The 23,975-nt window shown below is 35.8% G+C and overlaps 1 protein-coding gene across 12 annotated transcripts in view; it reads left to right on the top strand.

Annotated features, from left to right (window-relative positions):
• The window catches only part of NFIA (nuclear factor I A), a 576,588-nt gene that overhangs the window by 338,370 nt on the left and 214,243 nt on the right, over positions 1 to 23,975 (top strand). The gene's annotated exons all lie outside the window — the stretch shown is intronic.

The raw sequence follows: 23,975 nt of genomic DNA, 5'->3' as shown, positions 1-23,975 counted from the left end.
AACTCAATAGCAATTCAGGCTTTACTGGGTATTTACCTAATTTATTGTGGCAATGCGGTATTTAGACCACTGATTAAGTGAAGTCTGTCAGTATAGTTAAAAGAAATTAGAGACACTATCATTGCTAAATCACTTAACAATTCAAAGAAGAATTGTAAACATATGAATCCATTTAATTATAATAGTGCCAATTATAAGAGAAATTGTAACGCTGAGAACAGTGGCTTTTATGTAATCATAATAATGGCATGTATTTATCTTGGTTTGGCAAGTTAGGCCTTTCTTTAATACTTGGCTTTGCCTAAATAGAATGTGGTTTGCTGAAACCCACAATAACCCCCACACCCTCCAATTTGTTATTGCAGAAAATACTGAACAATAATCATGCAGTATGAATGATTAATGTATGCATGGGTTAGTAAGTATCTTTGAGGTTTAAAAAGTGTTTTTATTTACATTCTTCTGCTGGCTGAAGGTATAAAACAAATAAATACAAATCCACATGTGTTAAGTAGTCCCATCCCTTTTCATACAAGTATTTGCAATGTGAGTACAATCATAGTTTTTTCCTTATTTTCTGTGCTTTCTGTTTATGTTTACCCAATGCATATCCTTTGATTATATTGCAACTGTAGTATTTGATATATAATCCATTTTTAAATTCACTGAGTACTTGGAACATATAGCTTCCCCAAAATATAAAAATAATCAATTTAATGATATTTGAGGATTGGCCTAAAATTTAATTTATAATGTTGTGTTCTAAATACCTATTGGAGTCACACTTATAGGAAGAGCATATGTAAAAAGATTACTCACATTCTCTGCTTAATAAGATTATGATTATAATTGAGGACGAAGTGCTATCTAGTGGTATAACCAAAATTACTCTGGAATTGGAACATTTCTGTGTTTTATTCTTGGATCTTTTATTTCTTTTTCTTATTTCAGAAAGATAGATTTGCAGCAGTTTCACACTGTGCTTTTCTCAAAGTAGAAGGAAATCCTACTTTCTTGGGCAAAGAAGAGAAGAATTTCAGTTTAAAGAGGGCTCTGATAAAAACTTCTAAAAATTTGGACAGGTCTTTTTTTTTAAGAATATCCCTTCCATGGACACTTAGAATTCATTGTGAAAGCTATCTATTACAGAGAACATCAGAAATCCAAACTGTGGACTTTTTTTGTGTGTGAGAAACAGCCTAAAAAGTAAAGAAAAACTGGAGATTTTAAAAATTAGTGTCCAGAAAGGGTTAATATTTTTATTACTTGAAATTTGATATAAAATTGTGGGCGACCCATGACATGGTTTGGAGTACTTGATTATTCTTTTCTCGATAAATAAGAGTGGCATACAGTTAATTTCAGCACTGTGATTGAGCAATGCATTCTGGGAAGTCGAAAAGCACTGTATGATGAGGAAATGTTTTAGGGCCTAATCATGAGAAGAAAGGAGCCTTTCATAGGCCGTATGATGCTGTTGTCAGAGCTAAAGGCAGATAATGATTCGGTAATAATGGCACATTGTGAATATTTAAGCTGAAAAGATTTGGGCAAAATGAACAGACATTGTTGGTTTGTTAAAACTGAACAGTTGGTCTTTGGGCTTCAAAAGCACTCTGAACTCAGTACAACATTTTTATTCAACATTTTTCCTAAAGCAAGATACTTTTTTTGAAAGTTATATCAAACACCGTCACCATAAGAAGTTTTTAAAAAGATCTTCTTGTTTAATTTTCACTCTAGAAATTGATAGTATGGGCTCTTTTTCGTTTCAGAGTTTAAAAGTTTCACATGTTTCTTCCTTAAACACATCTTTTCAATTTTGTTGGCAGAAGCAACACCTTCAAAGAACACTCTCGTACAGAGCAATGATGTAAAATATTAAATATAAAACCAGGAGTGTCAGATTGTGAAGAAAGTGAAGTAATTTGCATTTTGTTCCTAAGGTTTCCAATACGCCCTCAAGAGTCTTGCAGCTGGGTTTCTATGTACCTTGGCTTTTCTCCTCATTAGTATATTTTCAACTTGTTTGTTTTTGTTCTTGAAACATCTGTAGATTGCAGATTTATACAGGTCTGGTTTCCCATTTTGGGGTGAATGTTACCAGAAGCTTACGATTTGAGTCCTCATAACTTTCTTAACTTTAACTTGAATAGAAGAGACCTGGTCCCTGATCCCAAGAGCAGGATATTTTAAAACTTACTTAACTTTCATGGTAGGTTTTTAGAGTTGGTAGCACATCTGGTAAAGAGCTAGGTTCTGTTTTGCCAAAGTATAGGTAATACAGTGTTATTATATTGAAACAATGCTTTTTGAGACTTTAAAATCTGACTCAATTAGAAAAGAAAACTTTTAGAATAAGTTTTAGGACAGAATTCAGCCTTTATGAATGTAAGATATGTGATAACTCGTGAGCTCTCCCTTATTGTGTACGTGCTACAATGACATAAATAATTCGCAGTCTGGTATTTCTTTTATAAATATACTTCTCATGTGCAGTTTTACACAAAGACTGAAATTAAACAGATTTCTGAGGCTATATAAATGTTTTTTCTTGAGTAAAAAAGATTACTTATTAAAAATGGCTTCATAATTTAAACCAAAATAACTTTTTTTTTCGGGAGGGGGATGTTTCTACTCTGAGATTTTTTGAAGAGAAAAAAATGTTGCCGTATGTTTATACTAACATTCATTTTTGCCCATATGCTTTAAATCTGTGTATTTGTTTAACCAAATATTGTTTATTTTTAGAACTGTTTGATTTTTTCTTTTTAACTGGAATTTTTAACTGCAGTTCTTTTAAAATTAAGTTAAATAAAATTATACTACTTAAAGGACATTTTCATCAAGAGTTTGAACCAAGAAATAAATCATCTGTTACCATTAGGTGAGACTTTGGGCAGGAAATAGGCAGAGTCCAGAAGCAAAAATAAAGCAGAAACAAATGTTTACCAAGAAAGTGTGATGTGATCCAGGCAGATTCTTGTATCACTGTTTAAAAGTAGCTTTTCTGCAAGGAACCCAAGGTAGCCATAAGCAGAAGAGTCTCTCCCAGTCTTCTACAAGGAAATACAATTTGAATTTTGACCTGTACAGACTTACACTTTTTTTAAGTTTGTAGAAATTGAGAATATAAAATGATATTGTTTGCTTGGAAGCACCATAAAATTTAACTTATTTTTAGCACGTATGATCAACCTTTCAAGTTGTATTTTTAAAAAGTCTCTATAATCATTTTTTTTTACTGAGTTTTTTTTAAGATTCCATATCACGTCAGATTTGTAATTTTTTTTGTCTGATTGTGTGTCTGAGAGTGTGGACTTCTTATTTAATAGTAGCAGCAATTTTATTTAGAATGTTGATTATTATCCCCCACCCCTTCCTCTGTATTTCTGTTTATTCAAATTTACATTTTTTTAGTAGATAAGTCTATGGTCAAAATCAAGCGAATCAGGGATGCTAAACTCTATTAACATTTACTTTGAGGTTTTCTGAGGATAGCAACTAAGCCTTTATTAGAGGAACCTTCCAGGAACATTAACCTTAAATTTTGTTATAAATAATTTAAAGCCCATATTCAGAAACCAGCCTGTTTGAAAACTGGCCTCTCCACTTACAAATTACCAGATGGTTCTTTCCTAATATGAAGAGAGAGGCTTGAGTTGGAGCTTTAGTGGGGAGGTGGAGGGAGGGATTGTTACTGCTGCTAGAATGGCATTTTATTTATTGAGGTATAAAACAGTAAGATTAGTTAGATGATATATTTAAAATAGGAAAATTACTGAAGAATTTCAATTAGTTTAAAAAAATTTTAAGTTTATGATCTTAAATTCAGCTTTTCAGTTTAATTTAAAAAATTTTTACTTAATGAATGTAAATGAAATTATATAGGTAAAAGATAATATACTTATTCCAATTAAAAGCCTCAAATTTATACTAATCAAAATCTATTTTTCAAAATCTGCACCTTAGGACATGCCCTATGGAAAAAGGGATTGTGTGTGTGTGTGTGTGTGTGTGTGTGTGTGCGCGCGCGCGCGCACGCACACGTGTGTGAAATACTTTTAAAATATAAATGCATACTGTTGGCCCTCTTGAAAAGTCACAGTGCACATTAATATGTTAAAAGGTCTGAGAACGAGCAGTTCTCAAATTTATCTGTCAGCAGAACCTTTTTGCTTGTCACCCTTGTTAACCCCCCAAAACACCCTTTGCGAAATTATGTCTTTCACCTTTTCTCTGCATGTAAGTGAAGAAACCCAAGATTTCAATCCCTTTTGGTATAAACATTATCTTCCTGCTGACCTTCCTGCTCTGCCAGAGCCCTTAACAACGAATATGTTCTAGTCTCCATTTGGGTGGCAAATGCCCCCTGAAGGGGGATTTTATCTCAGAAGCAATGCTACTTCATTCAGTTGTCCCACCTCCACTACCCATCCAGTCTATTGCAATTTACTTTAAGTACTTCAAACTGTGTCCTTGGAAGACAGATTTGCCTGGAGCTGTTCCAGGTTGGCAAAGGGATGTTCTAATAAAGCTCTAAGTGGTACTACTTGCTGATCAAGAGGAGAGGGTAGGGTGGTGACAATGTGATGCTACAAAGGTCATTTCATATGACTCTAAAGTCTATTTTTAAAGGTCTCCTTTCCTTTCACCCCATAATTTTTTGAGTATTGCAAAGATTTGTTAATGAAGCTCTCTTATTGTAACGCCTACCAGGAAAGAGACTTTTTTTTGTTTATTTATTCATGAGAGACACAGAGAGAGCGGCAGAGGGAGGATGTGGGACTTGATCCCAGGACCCCAGGATCATGACCTGATCCAAAGGCAGACACTCAACCATGGAGCCACCCAGGTGTCCCAAGAAAGAGACTTGTAAAAAAACATTATTTTCAGGATTCATGACATAGAGATCCATTAAACACTTGTGTTTTAATTTGCTCCGTTCCTCCAAAAATGTTTTTATCACTTTTTTTTGAAAAAAAGTCTATGAGAAGGAAATTGATTTGAATTTACCTAAAACTCAGTAAATATTCCTTGTAAAACCATGAGATGAATTTTTAGGTATTTAATATCTTTTTACGTGGGAATGACAAGCAATTTTAGCTGAAAATTCTGGTGTTTTTTTTTTTTTTTTTAGTCACCAAAAAAAAGTTTGTTGTCCTCATCTTCAATATTTGCTTGGATAAGTATCAATTATTTTTTTATGTCATAATATATATGTTTGCAACTATCTCAAAGATTTTAGATTTGTTAATGTCTGAGGCCCTCACTAATATGAGAGATGAGTTTGTCAGTGTTTGAACTGTTACCAAGCTAAGCAGTCTTTAAAATGCACATGTGCATGTGCACACATGAAACCAACCACATATACACCAACTCTATAATCATGTTACCAAGTAGACTCTACTAATCCCGAGGATTTAACACAGTTTATTAGATAAATGACATGCAATATTAAGAAACCATAAGCATACATTTAAAAATTATTGTGAAACAGACCTTGATAATAATTCATATAATCTAATTAGCAGATGTATCAGTTGTTAATACTTTTAAAGATATCCAGTAAACTAAAGTGAAATGTTGGACACTGGCAAACATGTGTGACAGAAGAAAATCCAACTCCAGCAGGAAAAAAGTATTTGTGGAATATTTAATGTGGTGCTCTAGTAGTATTACAGAAGCTTAGTGACCAGCTGGGGTTATTAAACCTCAAGTTTGCCTCATGCTATTGACATTAGGCAGCCACTTGGTAAAGCCTGGAGAGTAACATGTGCCTCAACAGTTAGCGCTTGGAGACTGTTTTAACAAGTCTCCAGATATGTATTTACATGATAGACCATACTAACACCTTTTAGTGTTATCTGTCAATCAAGATTTAATAATGTTCCTCGATAAAATGTATCTGGTGTTCATTTCCATTGAGTTACCCTACTTACTTGGTATTTTTACGTATCCGTTAAGGATCCGTGGTCACCTGACCTCTTGGCAGCTTTCTGTACCCTGCATGTTAACCCTGCTTTCCAGGGACAGCAGGGGTCATTTTCACCCTTGTGAAGCTGAAAAGTTCCCAAAAATGAAGTCAAGGACAGTTGAGAAGGGATCTGCTAAAGTCTTCCCCCAAAAAAGAAAGGCTTAATTTATGCATTTGGCAACCACCCCTCCTCCCATTTTTTTATTTTTATTTTTGGTAAAAGGATTTTACATCAGACAGATATTATTAAAAGATTTTATGTAACACTCACATGCATTTTGTTCGAAAATGAATGCTTGCTCAAGAGTCTAAGAAGGCTTCATGGGAAGAGCAAAGCAATCTAAGCCATATGTATTGGGCAGGTTGCCAGTTGTTTGCCAATATGCCCAAGCCACCTGGCTGTGCATTCAGCCAAGTATGCCATTCCGACCAGCCAGCTTTAACCTCCCGGCTGCTTTTCAGTGCTTAGGAAACTCCAAAGGCCTGGGAGCTGCACTTCATTTCTCCCATGCCAATAGTTTTCACTCAGGCAAACTGCACGGCTACACTGACCAGTAACTCACAAACGCCCATTTTGAATGAGGTCTCCTTTTGTTGAAAGCACCATTCACTGGTGTTGAACCAGTGCCATCAGATGAGTCTGGAGATAGCAGACTGAAACCTTTACCCATATGCCATAGACAGACACTTTGACTGACAAGCAGTATTTATTCCCAGGCCTGCAGTGACAAGGTTTTGTGATTTTGGTTTGCTGAGATTTAGGTTGACTTTATTTGCCGCTGGTTTCAATTTTTATTTTGGGTGCTTCCTAACTTTTAAGTGTTTGGAAACATGTGTTCATTTGGTTTTCCCTTTTTGTTTAGTTTAGAAATTTGTTGTGCTGTCTCATAATTTATTTATCAAGCCTGATTTCATAATCGTTGGCAATCTAGGTCAGGAATTGTGTGGAACAGGCAGCCTTAAAATTGTCAATGGAATCTTGAAGACTGATTTGTTCCTTTCAAAAGTTTTTATTCCTAAAAGGTGGTCTTCTTCCTTCTAGCAGATCATAAGAAGTGTATAGTGTGTTGTTTGTTTTTGCCTTGGCTTGCAAGAAACTCAGAAATAAATTTAATTCTTAGCCTCAGTAACTACATCAGCCGAGGTTTTTGCCTTCATGACTTCTCTTCCTGAACTTCACGCTGTTGTTTTTATTCTTATGTTTTTCTGTTAGGCCTGAAATTTGCATGTTTTGTATATGTATGTATGCATTTACTATATGTTTGTGAACCATCTCAGATCATTTTTGGAAGGTTGGTGTGATCACTGAGAAGTAAATATAAATTCAGCATAGAAACTTTAGTCTCTTCCTAATTAAAATCTTTAAATGGACTTTTCTGGTGTAATAAGAAGCTGCCTCAGATTAATTAACACATATTCTAAATAAAGGGGGTCGTGATGATTTAGGCCTAGAACTTTCATTATTATAGATTTCCGTGCTAGCCCTTGGACTGGCCCATTTATTATTTCCCATCAGTATTGTGGTCTGTACATTCTCAGTTGATGCTGTTTCCCTCTTCCTGGCTCAATGACCACTATCTCTCAGATCTTGAAGATCTGTTTTGGCCTGGCTCCAATTTAATCAGTCTGAATGGATCCTATTGAGTAACTTGACTCATTCACTCTGCTGAAGAGAGTCTGAATACACTATTTCTGAGGGTTTTTTAAAAAAACTATTATAATGTTCTTTTTGATTAGAATTGTCAGTCATTTCAGGAGAAACATGTGATCTCTGTGTGTGTATGTTTGTATTTTGGGAGCCCATTTTTCATCCCATTAATAAGACCCTTTTGGATGGTAACATTTTGGCCAAAGTCCTATGATACACTCAACAAAGCCCTAAGCAAGGTGGAGTTACACCAGCTCACAAGATGGATAGACAGAGCTGGGGGAAGTGTCCCAGCGGGTTTTTGCAGCCTGTCAGAGGAACTGCAGCTGTAACCACCCATCTGTGCATCCTTGGCTTAGACTGGGCTTCAGTGTTGAACACTTAGCCCGTAGAAAGATGTTCAAAAGGAATGGATGGTATGGTTCAGATAATAATGACCAAAATGTGACAGGGGTAATGTTTAAAGAGAAGAATGACTATATTCCACAAACTGTAACATTTAGCCCTTTGACATTTCTAAAATTCTAAAATTTCTGCAATATTCGTCCCTTTGCTTATTTTCCTGGATCCTACCAAAAAAGAAATACTGGGCTTTCGGTTTATTTTTTCCACATGTACGTGAAGATTTTCAGCATAATGTTAAATCCAAAAGAATCCCAGTGACCATATTCGTAGTGTCTTCCCTGATTCATGCTTTTAGCTTATGAGTTAAGTTTCTATATTAGGTAGTCATCTTACATATCTTTGTTCCTGAGCATTTATTATCTCCTCATTCATTTTTTTTTCAAAGCACTTGTGTACAATACAGTGAGCTCAGTGTTTCTGGACAAGGAAAAGGTCATTGATTATTTGTGTTTTTTAAGGTTCTTTGTAAAAACCTTAAAAGACCCTGATCAGAACCCATTAATAACCAAGAATGCAAATATTCCCCCTCAAACAATATAAAATTTCTCCCCCTTTTTGATATAGGCAAATTATACATATCATTTATATTATATTTATGTTTGATGTAGACAAATGAAGAGGTTTCATCTGAATTGTCTAAAATAAGTTATTAATGAGGTCAGAGTAGAATAAAAAGCAGACCTGGCAAGATTCTTTTCCCTTATTGGTTAAAAAATTTGATAATTCCAATATATAAATCAGACTGAATTAAAGAGCATATGACTTAAAAGGTATTCTTGGAAAAATAAATTACAGTTGACCTTGAACAGCACAGGTGTTTGAACTGTGCGGGTCCACTTATATGTAGATTTTTTCTGATAAGTAAAGTACTACAAATGTGTTTTTCTCTTCCTTGTGATTTTCCTAATAGTATTTTCTTTCTTGTAGCTTACTTTATTATAGGAATACAGTGTATAAAACATATAACCTACAAAGTGTAACGAATCTACTATGTTATCAGTAAGGCTTCCCAATAGGAAGCTATTAGTACTTAAATGTTGGAGGCGTCTAAAGTTATATATGGATTTTTGACTGCGCTTAGGGGTTGGTACCTCTAACCCCCATGTTGTTCAGGAGTCTACTATACTATGCTGTTTCCCCAGTACAATTTCCAAAACCGATTACTCAACCTATATTTTTAAGGAAAGAAATATCTTATATATTTATGCTTAAAAATTTGTTATGTGTTTACAGTACAGTGAAATCTGTATTCCATTTTTAAAATATTTTCCCATACTCAGAGGCCTCCCAAACATATTTGCTGTCCTAGGCCAGATCTGTGAGTAGCATTTTTTTTTTTAATTCTCTTTATTTGATTTCACTGAAGTAGATGAGCTTATCCAGCAAAAAGTGGAATGGTAAACCAGACCTCATCTCAATGAGGAAACGTTGATGGATTTATTTATTGAGTGCCTACTGTGCTAGGTGCAATAAATCCCATCCTTGTTCTGTGGAAGATGAATGTACAATTGAGTCAGGAGGCACGTGTCTTTCGTTCCTCCCCAAAGTTCATTTATTAGCCCTTTCCTCTAATCTCCTTGAAAATTCTTCTGTGTTGAATTTTCTATTAAAATCTAGGATACAGGTGCAAAAATTTTATTAAAAATAATTTTGGACCGGGGCACCTGGGTGGCACAGTTAAATCCAGTTCTTGGTTTTGGCTCGGATCAGGATCTTAGGAGCTCAGCACTTGGCATGGAGTCTGCTTGAGATTCTCTCACTCTCTCCCTCTGCCCCTCCCCCTAAAATAAATAAATACATCTTTAAAAAATAGTAACTTTGGACAAAAAGGATTTGATAAAATTCAACACTGATTCTAAACCTTTCAGAAATCTTTGCTAACCAGTAATTAAGAACATCCTTAACATGATAAAATTATCTGTCATATCCTCAGAAGGAATCATACTGAATTATGAAATATTGGAGTCATCCTCACTAAAATCAGGAACAAAACAAAGATGACCATTATCAAGATTATTATTTAATGTTCGCCTAGAAGTTTTGACAAATATACTAATATAGAATCAGGAATAAAAGGACTGTTAGAGAAGACAGAATTATCATTAGTTGCAAATGACAGAATTATCTACTTAGACAAACAAAGGATTCAACCAAAAACATGTGGAATTAATCAGAAAATTTAGTAGACTATTTGGTTAAAACATAAATACCCCAAAGCAATATATTTTCATCATTCAGCCGTTTCCACTAAGCAACTAGGGTGGAAAAAAGATCTCGTTCAGGAAAGGAATAAAAAGTACAAAATATCTAGGAATGATTTTAAAATAATTTGGCAGTGATTTGATGAAAAAGTCAGCTATGAAGTTAGTGTTCTGAATTATGAAGATTAAAGGAATGGGAAGGAATGGCATCTGACAGGATTACCCCTTATGCATTTCTCCATATTGCAACCTGGAAGTTATCTCTTACTCCTCTTTCATCATGCCTCTTGTCTCTAATCAGCCACCAAGTTCTGCCAAGTCAGCCATCTTATTAGCATGCAAATCAGTTCCCATCTTGTCCTGTGATTCCTTTAGGTTTAGACCCTTATTATGTCTAACCTGCACTATCTCTGTAGGCTCCTCTCTTTGCTCCTGTTCTTTCTCTGTCATCCATCCCTTCCACCTATTCATGATACTACTGCCAGAGAGATCTTTCCACAAAAAAAAAAGATTTTTCACTCCTTTACCGACATCTCTTCAATGGCTCCCATCACTTGCTGTATAAATTTCATGTTTCTCAGCATTCCATACTTTATGGTCTGGCCTCTCTTCGCCCCTCTGGTGTCATTACCACCACCTCACCTTTCACACTTGGATACACTATTCTTCAGCTCTCTGATCCATCTCTCTTAAAATGCTTGTGGTTTACCAAGGCTCTCTATCAGTACCTCAATGCTTCAATAGCAGTGTGGCACCGTTACATATTCTGGTTCCTCTGCTGAGCATACTCTCCATCCAGATGGCTCCACAGCCTGCAAAACTCCAGGTCCTCTTGCCACACTCAGTGTAAGCATTGAATCATTTGGAAAACCATTGCAGACACCTTCTTCCAAAGTTAGAGACTAACTTTCTCTGTTCCTTAGTATCTTTGTGTACTTCTGTCATTATAGTTACTGTACTATACAATAGCCAAGAGTGGCTGGTAACTCCCACTAGAGTATCTAGCTCATTGCATTTCTAACATCTGGCACAGTGGCTGCTGGAACATAATGGACACTCCATATTATTGCTGAAAGGAACATTTTAAAAAATCCCTTACCTTTGAAATTCATGAAATTCTGTTTCTGGCGTAATTTAAAGTTATATAATTGTTTTCTGTGACAAATGTTTTAAAATTTTGTAATTTTTTTTCACATCTTGGAATTAAACAATGGGGATAAAATGTAAGTACACACATTTTATGTCAAAACTAAAGTTTGACAGATATTGAGTGTTTTTTGGGAATAAATAATAAAGTTTTATGAATTAGGCTATAATTTGTGTTTATATTATCAGTGCTAATCATTATTTGATGCCTGCGTTACGGTCATTACCTAATTTGCTGACATTTGCAATAATCTATCAGTGTTTCATTTAAGCTAATAAATGACACAAAATAATCATAGATATGTAAAATTTGGACCCATTTAATATATTTATTCAGATTCTTGTATACACTTAGAACTAATGTTGGTGCTATTGCATTTCAGAAAGGTATAAAACAGTTGCATCATTAAGGAGGTTGTATAAAAGATAAGACTTGCTTGCATACTAGCTAAACCAAGACAGAATTAAAAGCGCATTGCATCCTGAGAAGCCAAGTATCATCATCCCCATTTTATAGATAAGGAAACGGAGTTTCAAAGAAGTTTGGTGATTTTAGTAGTATTACACCCAGCTGTTAATGATGGATTTGAGGCTGGGGCCTAGGTTTTCAGTCTCCTGATGAAGGGCTCAATACAGAGTTTAATATGCTAAAAATCAACTTAATGAATTGGGAACATGTAAAGCAAATCCACACAGATCAAGAAACAGAATAGTGATTTCCTGATTTTTCTAATTGTTTTCCCCTATTTTATTTATCCATTTGTAGAAATAAATATTGAGTAGGTTATATCTGAATAATACAGCATGGCATTTGGGTGGCTCTTTATTTGGTAGGCATTCCAGAAACACTAATTAATCTCAGTTCAAAAATATTCCTCTGAACGATTGGGCTAGACCTGTTTTAACTAAGAGGGAAATCAAGCCATATGTATTATATATGTACATATTTATGTAAAGCACAGTAGAGCCATATTACATCAGTGTTTTATTGCCGTGAGTTTGGATGACATGCTGTAAGTGGTAAAGCCACAAGTGAGTTACGCAGGTCATCTCAACTAAATGCCAATAAAATGTTTTTACGGTACCACGTCATCCGGTATTCTGCCTATGCTACAAATTTAGAGGGAACCAATTTTAGAAATTTTCAGAGTTGTAAAAGTTTTTATTGGCACTATATTTCAAACCTACTGGCCTATAAATATCAGTTCCATTAATTGTGGCAAAAATTAACACACAGATTTTTTTAAAAACACTCATAATGGGGCCTTTTTTTTTTTTAAACGTGTTTCTTTTAGATTTAGTCCAGTTTTTCTGGTTTTAAGTATCAGTGCTTTTTTCTCTCTTTCCTCTTTATGTAAATCCTTTTCTCTTTTCTAAAAGGTCCTGAAGCTCCATCTCCAAAGAGCAAACTGTAGCTAATATCCCCCCTAGGTTTGATCTCATTTTTCACTTACTATTCATAAATTCATGTGGTGAATTTTTTTATTGCTTTTTAACCACTGTTAGTTGTAGCTTATTGTTGAATTATTAATTTATAATTTATCATTATTATACTGTTGAATGCATACTGTCTTCCCAAATAAATTCTAAGCTCTTATAGAGTGTATTCTATGCTTTGATGTCCCTGGGCTCTAAGGCAGTATTTTATTTGTTTGTTTTTACTGTCCTTTTTTGTTCCTTCCCTTCCTTCCACAGGCATCAGCTGAATGCCTACCATTTTCATGTCTAAGCTCTATATTGGATTCTGGAGATGAAAAGGCTGCCTAGTGGGACATTGGGCAGCTCAGTCAGTTAAGTGTCTGCCTTCAGCTCAGGTCATGATCCTGGGGACCTGGTATTGAGTCCGGCATCAGGCTTCCTGCTCAATGGGGAGCCTGCTTCTATCTCTCCCTCTGCTCTTCCCTCTGCTTGTGCTCTCTCTATATATATATCAAATAAATAAATGAAATCTGAAAGAAAGAAGAAAGAAAGAAAGAAAGAAAGAAAGAAAGAAAGAAAGAAAGAAAGAAAGAAAGAAAGAAAGAAAAGAAAAGAAAAGAAAAGAAAAGAAAGACCTGCCTACGAAAGAGCAGATAGAAATGATTCTCAAACTGTTGTGTGCATAACAATCCCCTGGAGGGAATTGTTAAGCAGGTATATTTCCAAGCCTTACACTGGAGGTTTTGGCCAGGGAAACACATACCTGTATTTATGAACAACAAGTGATTCAGATGCAGGGACCCCACAGATGTGGAGAAATCACAGTATATATATATAGGTGTTGGGAGAAAGTTCCACAGACAGATCCTCACAGTGCTATAGTTTAAAAAGTCTTGTGATAGCAACATGCTCTGGGTATTGAAGGAGCCCAGTAGAGGGATATCTGTGGGAACCAGAGAAGTCAGAGGAGTGATGTCACAGTTGGTGCTTAATATGTGCTCTATAAATTAAATGAATGAACACTTGAATTTAGAATTAGACCGAGGTGGTTGAGTTCGTGGGGCTTGACTTCTCTGAGCCAGAGGGGAGTGGCCATAGGTTGGGGTATCCCCAATGCTATTTCCATTAAATTGGTTTCAGTAGTTGCTTGGCATAATTGATTACTTTCTTCTAAGAATCCATAGGTAGTTGCACAGAGAGCTGTGAAGCAACCTTTGAACTCTTAAGTTTTTCTCATTTTAAACAATGTGGACGGACAGAAGGCCCTATTCCTATTGCTTTGAAGGGCCCATTTCACAGGGACCGAATTTAAAAATGGGTTTCTCAGATTCTAGCCCTAGTTCTGCAGTTTTGAATGTTTGATGCTGATCCATCCTTGCATTAATTATGTGGGTACATGTGTGCTCCTCTGTTCTCTGGTTGCCAGCAATTCTGTGAGCTAGAATGTCTGTCCTTTTCTTTTGTCTCAACAAACCTATCATGCTACTTGGCCCTTAGTTATCCCTTCGAAATACTGGTGTATAAACAAAACACTTCCCTCAGAGGTCCCTGGTAGCTAGCTGCTGCCCCAGCAATAGATGCGGTATTTAACCACTTTAGGTAATTAATTAATTAATTAATTAATTTTTAAAAAAATTTGTGCTTTTCATATTACCAGAGAATTGTCACTGTTTCTGCCTCTCATGCCGTGCTGCTTTAATAGTTAGAAATTTGATGACTTACCAGTTATTCAAGAAGACAGAGTACGTATTTCGACTGCCAGTACTTCCAGGATGAGATTTTCATTAAAAGGCAAGAAGAAACATATTTGTGTTACAAAATTTTTACTTTTTTTTCTTGGTTTCTAAAGATGCCCACAACTGGGTTGTCCTAGAAATAGAGCCATAATAGTGACAACCATCCACAGTTTCTGCAAACTTGTGAAGGCTGTGACATCTGTCTTTGGTTTTCCTGGCTTCGTATTTTAGTCCCTCCCTCTCCCTGGTGGGTCCTCTCTTAAACAGAGTCAAGCCTTTATACCCTTTATACCCTTTAGACTCCACTGACAAGAATGAAGCTATTCCCACTAACAGAAGTTACAACTTGCGCGTAGGGTATGGTAGACAGGAGTACCCGGTGTCTGTTGAGTGAATAAAGGAATGGAACAGCTCCATGACAGGCAATTTCAAAAGGGTGAAGAAAGTAGATTTATCAGCTTGTCATTTCATTGTAAGAATGGAAGGGGACTGCGTTCCCCCACTCAATTGAAGATTGCTTTGCAGCTATGTAGACTCATTGTGTTTTTAGGGTTAGTATCTGACAATGTAGTTTATAGATCCGTGGGGAAGGGTGTTCTCTTATTCATATGGTTCCTGAACTTCCCTTCCCTCTCTTTAGCCCCTGCCTTGTGACATACCACTCTTATGTTCTAATGCTGATTCAGAAAACATGGAAAACACCCTGAATGACCAGTTCATCTGCATTCAATGCAGGGTATACTAATCATTTCAGAAAAGGTTCACCTTTAAGAAAAAGGTGGGAAAAGGGGGGAAGAAAATTAATTTTCTTTAGATCAAGATCAACATGGGAACAACTATTCTGCTTAGAACTGACAGATACAGTCGTCATTTGAGAGAGTTCTTTAGGTAAACAGGTGTGAAGTGGAAGGTGTATCTTGAGTGTACTGCCAGGTAGGGTCCCCAAACATATGGCACAAGATATCCTTGAACAAAATAACAGTGTGTGCTGCTCTTTTAAGGCAAGGGTGATATATAATTTTTATGTTCGGGGATCCCTGGGTGGTGCAGCGGTTTGGCTCCTGCCTTTGGCCCAGAGCGCGATCCTGGAGACCCGGGATCGAATCCCACGTCGGGCTCCTGGTGCATGGAGCCTGCTTCTTCTCTCTCTCTCTCTCTCTCTCTCTCTCTCTCTCTCTGTCTATCATAAATAAATAAAAAAATAAAATTAAAAAAAATTTATAATTTTTATGTTCTTTCTTTGATGTGAGTTATCACAGTGTACTTTATCACAGCCAAGCCCTCAGTCCTGATTCTCACCTCCAAAATTGTGATCTAGACAAAGAACTAGAAAAGCTTGAAGTTGTAGGGCTAACAAACACCTTCAGGCCATACCTTGGCCTACTCGTCTAACTTAGCTACCTTTTAATGGTTACTAGAAAGTTTTCCTTGAAATGACCTATTTCCTGCTTCTCATCACTCAGTTTCTTTATTTTTGTAACTCCTTTCTTTTCCCTGTTGTTGGTTAGTTGACAATGATTCTGCCTGCACATTCATTTACCATGTATTTTTTAAAGATCTTATTTATTTATCCATGACAGAGAGAGAGACAGAGAGAGAGAGACAGGCAGAGGGAGAAGCAAGCTCCATGCAGGGAGCCCGATGTGGGACTCAATCCCGGGTCTCCAGGATCACACCCTGGGCTGAAGGCGGTGTTAAACCACTGGGCCACTGGGGCTACCCTCATTTACCATATTAATGTGTGAGGGGTACAGCCCAGGACTGTGTGCTTTTTAGTCTACGAGCAGATAGTGACCACCTCTCTAATTATCTCCAGCTCAGTGAGATATGTCAATCACTCTTGCTTTTCATCAGTGAGAAACCTTAGGAAACTTAACCCTTAGAAGAAGGGAAACAAAACAAACAACTCTGAATCAAAGCCATGGCCAATAACTTTTTTCATGTTTCTATCCCATGCCCAAGATGTTTACTAATTATAGCATGGATGAATTAATACATATCTAGAATCTTTGTTGTCAACTCCAGTCTAATATAAGATCACAAAGGGCAAGTTTTGTCTCTGGCTCACCACTATACCCATGGCGCCTAGAATGCTGCGTGGTACATGGTGTGATAGATGAACTTCTCCTCGCCATCCCCAGTGCTGAATGAAGGAATGAATGAGTTCAAAGCATTCCTTAACCCACAACAGTCAATGATATAGTCATTTCTAGTCCATATTGTTGAGAACCTCAGACTCACAGGGACATGTTTCCAGTAAAATCATTTACATAATTGTACAAACTGTGTGTACTTATTTTTATAATTTAGTCACTTTATTAAACCAAAGATAATATGAGGACCTTATCTTTGTTGGGTTATACTGGTGATAGCATTATTTTAACAATCAACTAATACATTCTTAAGTCTCTATAGTGGGCAAAATAGTGTGCTTAAATTTATTAGAAATGGAATTCAGAAAATTCATAAACTTCTTACTGGCAGAATAGGTAAAAGCAAACAAACAAAGCTCATTGTTTGATTTTTCTTTTTTTAAGTAACAAAATCAGCAGGAGATGAGCCAGATCACTTTTTTGTTAGTCATACAAGTTTTTTTTTTCTTTCCTATCACTATTTTTAAATGTAAATTCAAAGGTAGAGTATTCTGTAAATCTCCCACATTCTTATTTTCATTCTTGTGTATACCGTATGATTTTGGTTTACCATCATCACTTTGCTTTGCCTCAGCTTTCCCAGGTGTAAAACTGGCCTGACAATGCTCAATGCTCATCTACTAGCACAGGGGTGGGGGGTGAGGGGGATGGGGGTTATGAGACTTAATTAGCAAACAGCTGGAAAATCCCTTGAGACAGTTCTGTGAGTAAGAAGGGAAGTGCATTGTGATTAATCATTATTATTATTGTTATTATTTGCAAATGGCTCAAAGCCATCTCTAAATTTAATAGTAAAATGAATGCACCTAATAATTCTTCCCATGTACATGATCTGTGGTCATGCATTTCACAAATTAAATGGCAGAATACTTGTAGGATATGATTATAATGATCCAAGTAAATGGTCCTCAACCAATTCAAAATTATGTGATTAAGACCCCAAGGAGCTAAAGCAAGCATTTTTCTTTGTTACCTTTCAGCTTCTCGAATAACCCATTTGTTAATTTATGTGAAAGGGAAAGATTAGCTATTTTAAATTATTAACTTGGACTTTTCTGTGTAATTGGTTGGGAATTTGGGAGTGGGTGTGTCAAATAAGTCGATCTGTCACACCTGTCTGTCATATACGGGCAAATTGTCTCAAATATGATTGGCTTAGCTTCCTATCAGTAGTCGGGTCAGGTAATTTGTGAACTCTTGAAGTCAGAGACCTTCAAATACCACCTGAAAAGATAATCATATGTCTTATTTTTCTGGTAGTTCCCTTTCTTCCCCTGTACCCTTTTGTCAAGAAATGCTCTTGGGTCTGAGTTAGGTTATGTTGCACGTCAATGAAGAATCGGCTTCTACTGTAGATTGTATGCCTTTAGCTTGAATTATCGCAGGCAGACATCCTGGCTAGCTGTATTGCAAAACTCAGAAGGCTCATGCCTGGGAAGACCTACAGTCGGCAGCCCCGTAAGTTGGAGAGGAGAAAAGAAAAGGGAAATTCTATCTTTTCTGGTGCTCTTCTCCTCCTGGTTTCCCCACTAAAAATCAATAGTGTGGTCGATAGTTGGTTTTGAGTTGTTCACTACATGATGGAGTTTTTCTGATGTAAACCTTTGGTGTCTGGGCTTCAGACATTATAATGTATCAGGGAAGGTTTGATAGCTGCCACAGCCCTCCTGGGTTACATTTTATTCCCTGTGACAGCTTTTGTAATGTGAAAGGGGAAGTACAGATCAATTTTTACACCATTTAGTTGTTGGGGGAAATTTTTTTTTCATGAATTGATTATTCCTTTACAAATTTACCATATTTATGTATTTTTTTCTTCTTAACAGCAGAAGCTAATAAAATGAAGCCTTTTCATTAACGAATATTTTAAAATACAAAGTAATTCAAACCTTTCTTGAAATTGTTAAGGCCCTATTGTGTCCTGTTCAGAGTTTCTCAGATTCTCTTTGCGTGACTTGGGATGACACTTTTAAATTTAAATGTATCCGTTTGGGAAAACCTGGTGTCTTTTCTTAGCAATGTTCTGGAATGGTGATATAAGGAAGAAAATGGCACAGTGTCAACTATAATGCTTGTGTGGTTTTAATGCAGATTTTGGTTTCTTTGAAACAATATGGTAGCTTTTATGGATATAGAATAATTCTGGATGATGAATAATCATTATAAGTGATGTCTACTACAGAGTTTCCATTTTCATTGGAGTCCTTTCTGTTAAACGTCTTGCTCTCTGTATTAGCAAATCATTAAGTTTTCTCTTCTAAAAATAATATTTTAAATTGCTTACCTATTTTCTCTCTCAACTGTTTCTTCTTCACCACAGTAACTTAACAAAATTGTTCTTAAAAAGCTTAAAGGTAGGTAACCTCTAGTCTATTCAGTGAGTAAGTACAAGATAATAAAGTCGCGTTTGTAAAATGTCTTCGAGTTTTGAAAGATCAATTTCTAAATGGAATGAAAATGTTCGTGCAAGACTGTGTTGAAACAGCACTACAGAAATGCAAATGGTCTTTAAAGTACTAAATTCATTTATTTGAAATGTCAAATATTTGAACAATAATATTTAAGCAAGAACTCTAGAATAAGGCCGCTTATTCTCAGACAGTGTTAGAAATCCATCATGCTGTATTAATTGAAAGGATTTGGTATAATCTCGTAAAGAAACAGGCAAACGCTGGGCTTTCCTCTCTAGTAAAAATATATCATTCATGTCTTCCATTACTGTGCTATAATTATGGTAAGTGAAGCAGAACGGAATCAATAGAGCAATTTATCAATGCATTCTAAAGTATGCTAGCACCATTTACGTCATCTACTGCAGATACTGTCATTCAATAAAGAGACATCTAATAGTATCAGGACTAAAGACTGATCCATTTCAGCATAATATTTTCACATGTAATGTTCTAGTTTTGATCATAGATTAATGAATTGTTTCATTTGTGTGATATAATGTGAAGTAAAATATTTCCTGAATTAAATTTCAGTAGAAATTTAGAATTTCAGTCTTCAAGTTCAAAAAGCACTGCAACAGTGGAAATAGTGCATGGAAATAGTGCATGGATTTAGCGTTTTTTAGGTGCTATTATGAATCATATCATAGTTGGAAATAAAATACAAGCTGGGTGTCCCTTTTGTCCCAAGAGGCATTAAAATTTAAATGACAAATATTTGGCGAGGCATATCATTTAATGACTTCCAATTTTTGTCATTTTATTATCACAATATTCAAAATAATTTAGGCTTTATGTTCATATTTATGATTTAACTATAATTATGGATTCAGAGAAAGATGAGTTCACTTAGATTTTTTTCATAAAACCACAAAGAATATGACTTCTTTTTTTTTACCATAAACCACCCCTCATATTAATATGATTAAAAATCTATGACACTAAAGGGAAGATACTAAGTTGTATATTAAAATGCTATTTATTTCAGTATGGAAAAGATATTTCAGATTATTAGATCATCATTTTTCTTTTCCATATGGTGGTAAAATTATCATCTAGTATCATTTTATCATCATAGTATCATCAATTCAACCTTCTATAAAACTATATAAATCTGGTGATGATGCCAAAGTATACCAACACAAAATTATCATTTGTATTTCAGACTTGTTACCATCAAAAAATGTTTTCAGGGACAGAGCTTATTTTGCACCAAGTTACAACCATTGAAACTGAGGCGAGGTTGAATATAACAGCATTATCCAAAAACATTTATAACTTCTAACTTTGGAAAACTGACATTATGTACAAGATTTTCCTCTTTGTTTTCTTTTACACAAGTTCTTAGGGTTACTTATTTTTTAAGGTAATTCCCTTACCAAAGGAAGAGTTTTGTACTACACAACTCCTCAGGATAGTTTCCATGAACTCATAAAACATTAAAGGAAAGGGGACATAGTCTGAAGTTGTGGGATCATTTTCTGGAATTAAACTCCATGGAGCGGAATGACATCCTTCTCCCTTCTATTTTATATCTTGGATTTGAATGGACTTGTGAATGTTTTGATATAGATTGTGACTATGTTTTCGGCCACTTCTTTCATCTGTTATACTTTCCACTTCCCTACTGGCTGGTGCCCCTCCAGTATTGATTTTTAAGAACTTGTCTGCTAAAGGGTTAAAGAGTCAGCTTTTAAACTGCTTTAGCACGAGGTATTTAAGAAAATGTGACTGTCATTCACCTCGTTGAAGATGTTATAAATTGTTTTGTTGGCGAGGTTTATTGAGGGTTATTCTACCTGATATCACATTGTATTGTTTAACGTGGACTATTTTTAACTAGCATTCTATTTAAACAGTGTCAGCGAATTCTGAGAGCTTGCCAAGCAAATTCTCAAAATGGTTGCCAAGCTGTAAGATGGCTGCCAAGGTCTGAACACACTGAACAGGTTCAAAATGGTGACCAACTTTTTAGGGTTTGTTGGTCACATTTCCCTACTGCCACCCGCTCCCCCCCTCCCCAGATACCACCCAAAAAGGAAGGGGAGAAAATCCCGAAGATGCAAGACTTGGCACCAACTCCTTGGCACGAGTGGTTATAGTGTCATCCAGAGATTCAAGTAGTCACCGTGTACTACTTGTTTCACATGCTTGGCAGAGGACTATTCAGGGGAATACGTGAGGTGAAAACACCACTGTCAAATAGCATGGCCATTTTCTCCACCTGATCTAATATGCACCAAATACTTATTTAGAAAGAGGTCTGGGGGAAGACTAGACAAGGCACTACTTTCAAAGAGCTTTCTAAATGAGATCGGAGAGCGTTCACCAAGACTTCAGGCTGTGCCTTTTTGTACTGCTTGCCTAAAGTGGCACAAACTTTATATACAACAGGTTTAAGATTTATTTTAGTTTTGCATTTGTTTACTTAAGTTTATAGCAATTGCTTTCTGGCAGTTGTGCTACTTAGCAGATTGAAATAAAATCATAAGGGTGAATTAAAACATACTGCTGTTAGTGCTGATTAGAATTTTAGCTTAGTGTAAATACCGGATGCAGGGTCCAATTTTTCAGACACTTGGCATGAGCTCAATAGGGATCTCCAGGCTACACAGGAGACAGTGTGTTGTGTACTTGGATGCTTTTAAAATTCTTGGATAGGTGGAGCATACTACTTCTGCTGGCATGTTAGTTCATTGTGCTGGCTGCATAATGTGCTTGGGTTCCAAGGTAGATAGAGAAGCTGGGGAAATGATAATAAAGGAAAATGGTTTGCATGTAAAAAACAAAGCCCGGAGAAAGGGATGTTAATGAAACCCCGTGCAGTTTTTACTGTGTATTTTGATGATTAGATATAAATAACTAATACCAAACTCAGTTGAAGAACTGTAGAGTTTGTGGTAATTTGAAGAACGATCTAAAAGTGAATATATTTCTGCAACTTGTTAAAATTTCTCTCCGTGTGACACTCTAAAAAATATACTGGTGAGTTAACTTCTCCAGGCAGGCGGTTGACTCAGTGAGTGCCTGGAATAGGTCTTCTGTTTCATATCAGCTGGGGACTAGGTTTTCCAATCTGATCGAAACCTGAATTCCTAAAGATATTTTTTTAATGGGGAATGTATTTAATTCTTAAGTAGCCATTTAAAAAAGCTGGTTGTCGGGAAAGGTGGTGGTTTTATGTCATTTAATAAGTGGAATCAGCTAGTGATACTATTACAGTCAATGGCGTATATAGTTTGAGCTTTTAGAAATCTACAGTTCTAGGTTGTTTTCAGTCATGGAGCCCTCAGGCGATGAGATGTATACTTGGCGTATACTCTGTTGTAAGAGGTAGCTAAGAAATATCACTTTTCAATCCGCCCCCTCTTTCTTTCTTTCTTTCTTTCTTTCTTTCTTTCTTTCTTTCTTTCTTTCTTTTTTTTTTTTTTACCAATTTTCTCTGGATGTTTAGTCAACAATGTTTGTAGCTAAGACTCTTGTAAGTTCATTTCTAGTCCTTTCCCTCATGGTGGACAATTATCAACCAAGACGTGATCATTCAATAGATGAAAACAAATGTTATTGACAGTGTTGAAATCTGAACTATGCATCCTTCAATGTAAAAGATCAATGCCATTAAGATGCTTTAGCTCTGGAAACTTCAGCATAGAGCTACATAGGTATTTAGAGGTTAGCTGGGCAAATGAGTGATATGAAAGTTGCATGGCAGATCCTTCAGTACATATTTATAGAGTACATTCGTAATGTATGAGATTATAAATGTAGGGTAGTTTAAGAGTCTTTCTTGCTAATTCTTATATATCTTACTATGAATTGGTGACAAGGAACCTGAATATTTATTTATTTTTAATTTTTTAAAAAATTTTATTTATTTATTCATGAGACACATAGATAGGCAGAGACACAGGCAGAGGGAGAAACAGGCTTCCGTTGGGAAGCCTGTTGTGGGACTCAATCCCAGGACCCTGGGATCATGGTCTGAGCCAAAGGCAGACATTCAACCACTGAGCCACCCAGGTGCCCCTTGAACATTTCTTTTAAAGTAAAAATCAAGAGACAGTGCTGCTTTATAGTAAATCAAAGCATCTTTTTGATCTTCAAGTTAGGAACATACTGATTATTACCTGTCATTTTTTCCTATTCTATTACATGTTATTCACTGGCAGTTTATTTAGATGAATTACTATTATTGTAGCAAAGGTAAAAATTAAATCATTTAAAAATCTTTTACCTTGTTCATAATGGATTATATCTATGAATGTGTAAATAAGTGGAATTGTTTCAAATTGCCTGAAACATGAGGTAATTCTAAACTTTATAGTATGAAATGCCAGCCAGGCAATGTCTAGGGAGATAGAGTGAGGAATATTTTTGCAAATTCTCAAAGAATTCATCAGCATCCTTGGTTACATGAAAGGCAGAGTATGTTTTCAGTATTTTAAGAAAACTTTTACTTATCTTGCCATTGTTAGACATAGCCAGTATTTTAAATTGGTGAATTATAAAATCTTTTCTTTAGGAAATTTATCTATTCGTCCTTCCAAAGGGAGTGTTTTTAATTCAAAAGAGCTGTTTGTGTTTCAGATTTATGTGGCAGTGTGTTTGGCACTGTACCCTTTTGTACGTAGGATACGTGTATAATTAGTACATGGGGTGTATGTGTGTGCTCGTGTCTCCCTGAGTATGTATAGAGATATAAATTTTACTTTCTATATAGTAGCTTTCTGCATAGGGCAACCCAAACAGCTGTTATTCCTTTTTATAGCTTCTTTAATCTATGTGCCAACAAGTCAGTTTACAAAATCTGTTTTGTTGATGGCTGCTGTGATAATAATTG

This window comes from Vulpes vulpes, chromosome 12 (assembly GCF_048418805.1).
Source record: "Vulpes vulpes isolate BD-2025 chromosome 12, VulVul3, whole genome shotgun sequence".
Classification (NCBI taxonomy): domain Eukaryota; kingdom Metazoa; phylum Chordata; class Mammalia; order Carnivora; family Canidae; genus Vulpes; species Vulpes vulpes.
This window is presented reverse-complemented; position numbering and strand designations above follow the sequence as displayed.